This window comes from Trachypithecus francoisi, unplaced genomic scaffold (assembly GCF_009764315.1).
Source record: "Trachypithecus francoisi isolate TF-2019V2 unplaced genomic scaffold, Tfra_2.0 Lachesis_group6, whole genome shotgun sequence".
NCBI lineage: Eukaryota > Metazoa > Chordata > Mammalia > Primates > Cercopithecidae > Trachypithecus > Trachypithecus francoisi.
Genome location: NW_022681471.1, coordinates 57463224 through 57473582, shown reverse-complemented (window position 1 = coordinate 57473582; position 10359 = coordinate 57463224).

The following is a 10359-nucleotide window of genomic DNA, read 5'->3' as shown; positions in this document are numbered from 1 at the left end:
TTCAGGTTTAACTCAGAGTCGTCATAGTAGTTGTGGCCACAGGGGCACTTGTGTCACTCTTCCACCAGTTTTATGTGGATCACAACAAAGATAGAGACTCTGTTTGAGAGAAAGTAAGGGAAGGAAACAAGAGTCTCTATCTTGTAAACCAGAGAATTCTCCTAGATCTTCCCCAAGACCATCAAGGTAGTACCACTACAAATCTGCAAAAACCACAATGTTGCTGGGCTTAGGATGTCCTCTAAAGCTGATAAAGCTTGGATCACAGCACACAAGTCCTACCAAATATCTGGAAAGCCTTCCCCAGGAGAAGTACAAACAAGCCCAGAGAGTAAAGAACAAATAAAAACCTAACTCTTCAAAAACCAGACACCAAAAAGCATCTGCTACCATCAACAGCATCCAGGAAAGCATGACCTCAACTGGTTAACTAAATAAGGCACCAGGAACCAATCCTGTAGAAAAGGAGATATGTGACTTTTCAGACAGAGAATTCAAAATAGTTGTGTTGAAGAAACTGAAGTAAATTCAAAATATCACAGAGAAGAAATTCAGAATTCTATAACATACATTTAACAAAAAGAAGAATAATTAAAATGAAACATAAATTCTGAAACTGAAAAATGCAATTGGCATACTGAAGAATGCATCAGAACTTTTTAATAGCAGAATTGATCAAGCAGAAGAAAGAATTAGTGAGCTTGAAGATAGGCTATTTGAGAGTACATGACCTGAGGAGACAAAAAAGAAAATAATAAAAAACTATGAATGATGTTATTCCGAATCTAGAAAATAGTCTAAAATGGGCAAATTTAAGAGTTACTGGGTTTAAAGAGGAGGTAGAGAAAGAGATGGGTAGAATGTTTATTCAAGTGAATAACAACATAGAACGTCCCACAGCAAGAGAAGACATCAAAAGCTAAGTACAAGAAGCTTATAAAACACCAAGAAAGTTTAACCAAAAGAAGACTATGTAAAAGTATTTAATAATCTAACTTCCAAAGATTAAAGATAAAATAAAGGATTCTAAAAACAGCAAGAGAAAGGAAGCAAATAACATACAATGAAACTTTAATAACTCTGGCATCAGACTTTTCACTGAAAAACTTACAGGCAAGAAGAGTGTGGCATGACAAATTTAAAGTGCTAAAAACAAAAACAAAAACAAAAAAAAAAAACCTCTTACTTTTGGCTCTAGTCCCTGACTCCCCGATGTCACTTGTGGACCCACACAGAGCCAGGGGAAACTCAATACACTGAAAAGAATGACACAGGCCTAGTTAGCTTTGCCCTTGGCTGATTGAATAATATACCCAGCAAAAATATCATTCAAACATGGAGGAGAAAAATACCTTCACAGACCAACAAAGGCTGAGAGATTTCACCAACACGAGACCTGTACTACTAGAAATGCTAAAGGGAGTGCTTCAATCAGAAAGAAAAGTACATTAATGAGCAATAAATGTCTTGAAACCAATATAATGGAAACACAACATACAAAGACCTATGGGATACAGTGAAAGTAGTAATAAGAGAAAACTTCTTAGCCATAAGTGCTTACATCAAAAAAAGAGGAAAGACTTCAAATATACAGTCTAATTATGCATCTTAAAGAACTAGAAAAGCAACAGCAAACCAAACCCAAAATTAATAGAAGAAAATAAAAAATAAAGATCAGAACAGAAATAAAGGAAATTGGAATGGAGAAAACAATACAAGAGATAATGAAACAAGAAGGTGGTTTACTGAAAAGTTAAACAAAAAGACAAACCTCTAGCCATACTAACTAAGGAAAAAAGGGAGAATCCAAATAAAATAAGAATGAAAAAGGGGGAATTATAACTGATACTGCAGAAATTCAAAGGATTATTAGTGGGTACTATGAGCAACTATATGCCAATAAATTGGAAAATCTAAAAGAAATGAACAAATTCCTAGACACATGCAACCTACCAAGACTGAAACAGGAAAAATCCAAAACCAGGACAGACTAATAACAAGTAACGAGATCAAAGCTATAATAAAAACTCTTTCAGTAAAGAAAAGCCTGGGACCTTATGGTGTCACTGCTGTATTCTACCAAACATATAAATAAGTACTTACACCAATCCTACTCAAACTATTTTGGAAAATATGGAAGGAGAGAATACTTCTAAACTCATTATAAGGGGTCAGTATTACCCTGATACCAAAACCAGACAAACACACATTCACAAAAGAAAACTACAGGCCAATATCTCTGATAAATATGGATGCAAAATCTTCAAAAAATACTAACAATTAAAATTTATGAAGAATTCAGAAAGATCATTCATCATAACCAAGTGAGATTTATTCCTGGAATACAAGGGTGGTTCAACCTAGGCAAATCAATCAATGTGATACATTATATCAACAGAATGAAGGACAAAAGCCATATGATTCTTTCAATTGATGCTGAAAAAGCATTTAATAAAATTCAACATCTATTCATCATAAAAATTCTAAGAAAACTGATTACAGATGGAACATACCTCAACATATTAAAAGCCATTTATGCTGGATCCATAGGTAGTATTATACAAAATGGGGAAAAATGAAAGCCTTTCCTCTAAGATATGGACCACAACAAGGATAAACAGTTTCACAATTATTACTCAACACAGTGCTGAAAGTCCTAGCTAGAACCATCAGAAAAAGAAAGATATAAGAGTCTTCCAAATTAGAAAGGAAGAAGTCAAATTATTCTTGTTGCAGATGATGATTGTATATTTGGAAAAATCTAAAGACTACAGAAGAAAACTATTAGGACTGATATATTCAGTAAATTTGTAAAATATAAAATCAATGTACAAAATTCAGTAGCATTTCTATATGCCAACAGTGAAAAGTGAAAACGAAATAAAAAGTAATTCCATTTATAATAGCCACACATGAAATTAAATACATAGGAATTAACTTAATTAAAGAAGTGAAAGATCCCTCTAATAAAAACTATAATATAAAACACAGATGAAAGAAGTTGAAAAAAGCATCAGAAATTGGAAAAATATTCCATGTTCATGGATTGACAGAATCAATATTATTAAAATGTCTGTACTACCAAAAGCAATATACAGATTCAATGCAATCTCTATCAAAATACCAATGACATTCTTTACAGAAATAGAAAAAAATCTGTATGAGTTTAGGTACATCTCTGCTGCTCATTTTCTTCATCTTCTGCATCGACCTCTCAAAACATTTACTGCATGGGTAAACTGAGACAATTACAGTATATATTTATTTATTTAGTTTGTTATATAAATTTTCTGAATCATAAGCAATTCTCTACAAGGACCTCAGCTCTATGAAGTCTAGCTGAGAATTAGCCAAATACTAGCCATCTTATGGCTACTTAACATTTGTTGAATGGAACCCATACAGGCCTTTCTCGGGTTAATGATGTTCTAGCATCTTTACAATGAATATATCACTTTATTTATCTCAGTCTCTCTTTTTTCCTTTTCTATTTTTCCAAATTGATTGGCTTTTCCTTCCCCTTCTTCTGCTCTCTTTATTTTCTGATTTTTTATCTTAGACTTGTTAACAGTATTGCTTAAATTATTGCAGACACTCAGAGTTCAACAAAGTTTTTAAGCATCAGAGGTTTCTAGATTAAATACAAGATTTTGTTAAATTTGATTTTAATCAACAATAAATAATTTGTAGTATAAGTACATCCCATAAAATATCAGTAAAAGTATTTTATATAGTAAATAAAATATTTATCTGAATCTGTAATTTTATTGGATATCATATATTTTTATTTCCTAAATCTAGGGACCCTTGACCCCTCATTAGAACATTTTTTCTTATGTGGTTAAATACTAATATGTACATTTATTCTTTACTTTTCCCCAAAGTTTTTTAATATTATTTTATAGTTGACAATATATGGTTTAAAAATATTACTTTACAAAAATATATATATATATATTACTTTACATTTATTTTACCACTGATAATTTCATATCTAAAATTGAATATCCCTTCTCCTTCATTTCTGACTTCAGGACTCAAGCACAAAGCTTAATCTTATTCCTTTGTAACTGTCATTTCTTATATGCAAAAACTTGCAAAGTCATTTTAATTCTTCATAATTTGTCTTGAATTAATCCATTCAATCCCACATTTCTCACTACTGTTGTGCCTTGTGTAGCATATTATTAAAAGTGTGAAAAACATACTTTTCAAATTTTTAGATGGTTCATCTTATGAAGGGCAATTAATGAATTAATGCTGCAGCATAAGGAAACTGCTATTCTTTGATAGAAACATTAATAAAATGATATAAAGTAGAAGTAAATGGAATGTTCTACCACTGTTATTTTTTTAATCAGCTGCAAAAGTAGATGAGGAAAACCTTATTTGCAGTGCAATTTTGCATTGTCATTTTATTTTTCTTACATTAGTAATTATTACAATTTTTTGAATACATACTATGTTTTACATACATTCTAATGATTGTCTCAACAGCCTTATGAGGGGATTACTAGCATTTTTTCTGTTTTATAGAAGAACCTGAAAATCAGAAAATTTAAATAACCATTCCAATTTCCTAGCACATTTTATAGAAACATTGTTCATAGTAGCCAAAATCTGAAACAACTGAAATGTCCTATAATGGATAAGCTTAATGGATAAGCTGGATTATATTCACACAATGGAATACTACACAGCAATAAAAAGGAGTTAACCCCTGATACACAGAACAATTTGGATGAATATCAAAGGGGTTGAGTAAAAGAAATATTCTTCAAAGGTTACATGTTGCATGACTCCATTTATATGACAGATTTGAAATGACAAAATTAGGGTGCTGAAAAACAGATCAGTGGTGTCCATTGGTTAGAGTTGAGGATACAGTGTGATCATAAAGTAAGAGCATAAAGTAGTTTTGTTTTTTGAAGGATGGAAGTGTCCATATTCTGATGGTGGTGGCAGTTCCATAGATCTATATATGTCTTAAAATGTATAGAAATGTGCACTAAAAGAAAAATAAAATAAATTTTATTGGATAATAATTTAAAATTGTTTAATTAAAAAAACCACTAGTTTATTTTGGTATATATTTTAAAGTCAAATTTCCAAACAAAACAAAATGCATTTTAATACAGGAGATTATAATGTAATGTTTGGTTTATAGATATTTCTAGCAGAGATTGGATTTTATTTGTTGATTTAACTAAATGTATAGCACAGATTTTATTTTGATAATTTTAACAAAAAATTCAGAAACTTCCTAATTAGTCATATTTTTATACGCTAGAAAAAGAAAAAGAAAATGCAGTAGTCATTAATATGGAAGTATACATGAAGGGTTAGGTGCTGGGATGCACAATAATGCTAATGCTCTCTGCTCTTAAGGGGAAATAAAATAATATATAAAAATGAATTATGTGCATAAGTCCAAAAAAGATGTGGATAAACAGACTGGGGCGTATTCATATAAAAGTATACCACTCATCAATTGAAAGGAACAACCTAGAGAAACATGCTATATATTGACAGTTAGAAACCTGATGCTGAGTAAAAGATGCCAGCCTCAAGAGAATTCCACTGTCTGATTCCATTAATGTGAAATACAAGAACAAGCATAGCTGACCTATGGTCATGAAGATAAAAAAATAGTGACCCAGTTGGAGATGACGTGGTAGATGTGAAAAGGGACACGAGTGAACTTTCCAGGGCAATGCAACTATTCTGTAACTTCTTGTGATAGATGGTTACATGGTGTATACAATTGCCAGTATTCAAAACATGTAAGATCTGTGTATCTTTGTATGTAAACTATACTTTAATATATGACAATAACATTTAATCATATAAGAAAATATTCAAAATACATTAAAGAATATAACAAGATAATATTAATAAAAATAATTATATTCAGTTTATATACTGCATCCAAACTGTAAAAAATAAGGATAATAATTTAAAATTATTCACAACAGCAAAAGTTTGCACATGAATCATTGAAGCCACACAATTTTAGACCACATTTTGGCTAATCCTCAATTTCTATTTGTTTCTCTTCTTACTCCTTGGCTACACAAGAAAGTCACAAAATGTGCGGATTGAAGTTCAATACAAAAGTCATATATATATATATACACATATATATACACACACACACACACAACTAAGAAATATTTACTGCTGACTCAAAGGGTACATAATGGCATTTCATTTAATTAGTTTTCTTTTTACTTAATATTAAGTCATTCCACACATTTTAGTATGTCTAAAATACAATATTCCATATGCTTGAGCTCAGGTTTATCCCTAGAATTTGCAAGACAATGGAAAAAGTACAAATGAAAGCTTGTAATCCATAGCCTACCCAATTTCTCTTCTCACCTCTGGAACTGTTTTCTACAGAGAAAACAAGTGTGTGGATTTTATTATCACTGCTGAGTCTGTTGCAATCCCTCAGTCTGCTTTCCACCTTCATATAATAAAAATGTTGTTTCAGCAACATCCTGGTTTCATCAGTTATGGGGTTTGTGTTTTCATTTTCCTTTTTTTTCTCTTATTTTGGAGTGATTCTCAGAAGATAAATATGCAGAAATCTCTTTATTCTGTCATCCTAAATCTAGATGTGCCTTCATGACATTTTGTACCTCTTTCAAAAATATGTATGCTCTTCTTGCATGCAGCATTTTTTTTTGTGCAATTAGCTCCTTCAATATAGTATGAGATCTGTGGAAACCGTCATTGCTTACTCATTTTTGTTTCTCCTAAACTATCTACTTTGGTGCCTTAACTACAGATGATCCTGGGTTTATTATTGGGTTATGTCTCTATAAATCCATTGCAAGTTGAAAATATCCTGAGTTACAAATGCATTTAATACACTTAACTTGCTGAACATCATAGTTTAGCCCAGTCTGCTTTAAACATGCCCAGAACACTCATATTAGACTGCAGTTTGGCAAAATAACCTAGCAACACAGTTTAATGTAGAGCATTGGTTGTTTTTTTGTTTTGTTTTGTTTTGTTTTTTTGAGACGGAGTCTCGCTCTGTGGCCAAGGCTGGAGTGCAGGCCGGATCTCAGCTCACTGCAAGCTCTGCCTCCCGGGTTTACGCCATTTTCCTGCCTCAGCCTCCCGAGTAGCTGGGACTACAGGCGCCCGCCACCTCGCCCGGCTAGTTTTTTTTTTTTTTGTATTTTTTAGTAGAGACGGGGTTTCACCGTGTTAGCCAGGATGGTCTCGATCTCCTGACCTCGTGATCCGCCCATCTCGGCCTCCCAAAGTGCTGGGATTACAGGCTTGAGCCACCGCGCCCGGCTGAGCATTGGTTGTTTACCCTTGAGATTGCATGGCTGCCTAGGAGCTTCAGAGCATCATAGCAGGTATTGCTAGCCTCCTCCCCCCCAAAAAAAATCAAAATTTGAAGTACAATTTCTACTAAATGTGTATTGTTTTCACACTACTATAAAGTCAAAAAATCTCAGATTGAACCATCATTAAGTCAGGGACTGTCTGTATATGTTGCTTAATTCAACAAGCAAATACCTGTTCAATTAAATTAGATTAAATTAGGTTTTCAGTATTTTAGAAAAACAATATGTAAACTGCATTTATGGATATCCTGTCTTCATTAACAGTATGAAATAACTTTTTTTTGGAAATCCATAGCCATCCTAATGTAAAGCAATTGTTTCACTGGTGAGTATTATCCATTAGAAGTCATATTGCCTTTGGAAGTCAGACAGTCATAGGTTCAAAAGCAAGATATTAACCTAAATTGGGAATTATGAGGATTAATCAGATAAAAAGCACTGTGAAAATATCTGATGTGTAGTTGTTGCTCAAGAAACCACTGTTATTGTTACCTCTGCTACCATTTCCATGTTATTATTATTCCCATGTGCTAACACAATGCAACCCTTACAGGTTTTTTGCATTGTGTAAACTGCTCCTAGAGTGGTGAGTCTTGTTGCTGATACTTTTCTGTTTCTGCTTACTATCATTCCTCAGTTTTTAATTTCCAACATTGCAGCATAAAGGTAAACAATGGAGACTCTCAAAGCAGAATTTCTGGCTTCTAATAATGACTCTAATCATTAATTGGGTTTTTGATCTTGAACAATATATTTATCCTTTGAACGCTTTAGAACTCTCAAGTGTAACCTGGGGATAGTCATAGATTTTATTTCACAGTCTTGTTTTAAGGATGAAATTAGTTATGTAGCACATTTAAAACAGTGTCTGGAATGAAGTAAATATTGTATATAGGGTTAGTTATTATAGCAATTCTGATCTGTGGTTGCTTCTAACGTTTATTCAAGCAATAATATGTAAACAATGTAACTTTTAATTCTATGCTACTTTTGGCTCTGTAGGTAGCTCTAGGAATTTCCTGGAGGAAATGTGCATAGACTCTACAGAAACCATTGTTCTCATTTAATTATAGATTTTGGATGATAAGACCTACTAATAGTATGGCTTCTAAAAATGTGGAATTATGATTGATTATTTACAATGTGTTTCTGCCAAAATAGGCTAAATGAAAACAGCTGGTGTGCCCCAAACCTGTGAAATTATTCCATATGGCTGAATCTCAGCCTTTGCATGAAAAAAAAAAAAAAAACAAAAACACAGAGAGAGTTATCTCACTTACCAATATATTCAGTAAAATACTGTGAGGTTTTGTTTGAAAGAAAAAGAAGAATAGCTATAGGTATTTTATATCTAGATTTTTAAATTCAAGTAATATAGCTCTATTTAACTACTTAAACACTGAAAGTAATCTCCTCCCTACTACTTCTGCAGTTGTGTTAGTTGACTGCGGAGAGACTAGGAGTCTATTATTATATTCATAATTAATTCATCTACAGTTGAGTAGACAGAGGGAATATGAAATGGGCTTAACTCAAGAACGAAGAATCCCCTCTCCCTGCTATTTCAACCAGTATCAAGTGTAATTTTATCGACATTGAATTTGGGTCTTGTCTGTCCATAGGACCTAATTTCAGTTACAATGAACACTTAGTCTTGTTAGTCATTAAATTCTACCATGATTTATTGCTTGGCTAATATTCCTGATGAGTATCAGTTGTTAATTGCATCCCTACAGTTCATAAAATTTGTAAATGTATTCCTCTCCTTCTGCAAATCCTTCATATCTCTACATTTGCAAACAGTATGAATTGTTGAGGCTATAGCAGTAGAAAAAGCATTTTCTCCTTCAAATATGACATGTGGTATATTACCTGGATGTGCAGTATTGTCAGGGGTGTAGTTTTTGACCTGCAATGCATTACTTGCTTGACTGAGTTTGGGACTGTTTATCACTAATGACATATTTCTCTCTAGGAGTGTATCATTTATCTTGTCACTGCTTTAAAACAGTAAATACTGATATGAACCTGGAATTTTCCAGCAATTTGTGAAAGAAATGAAAGCAACTATTTGAAGTTTCATTTCATCCCAGCAGATACAACCTTTATAATGGATTTCCAATGTATGTGAAGAAATACTAACCTAACATACAAAAGGGTATGTCTAGAGCTTTGTGCATGAAGAGTACCCATCTTACCAGTTATGCCTAGTGTTCATAAAATGCAATAATAATGAGCAGATTGCTTTTCAAACCAAGAAAAGGGCCTTTTGCAGACAGGGAATTTTTTATTATATATATCTTTTTTAAAAAATTGTAGATCATATCCATCTAGGATTTCTTGTAAGAAATCAACATATTTCTATCTTAATAATATTGTCAATAGTACTTTCAAATAGAAATAAATTTTAGTGTGCTTTGTACATAGTATACTAGTCTTATTTCCCCTTTCTGGTAAGAAGAAATATTCACTTTTTAATGATTTGTCAATTCAGATTCACAAAACTGAATTCAATTTTGAGAAAAAAGTTGCTTAATCCCTACAACCCTATCATCCCTTTCACTATTCTCAGTGGAACTTAGACTTTAACAAATGAAGACTCTCTGATGACTTATGACCATTTTTCTTGACGCTGCAGTTTAAACCATTGATAATTTTCCAGGGCCATCACTTTTTTTTATTGGGTGGGAAGGGTTGATTACAAACAATGATGACAAGAGCATTCCTCCTGCTTCACAACAGCCAGTTCTGTTTTCCCCTTGCGATAGAGTACGGAGATTGAGTCTTCCTGTTTACTTAAAGAATCATTAATAACTCACTGTGTTCCAATTATATCATAGATAACTAAATCTTCAGTCAATTCAAAACTTGATTTAATCACCTCTCCTGATAAACTTTTTTATTTATTTATTTATTTATTTATTTTTATTATTATACTTTAAGTTCTAGGGTACATGTGCATGACGTTTATATCATGTATAACTCCCCA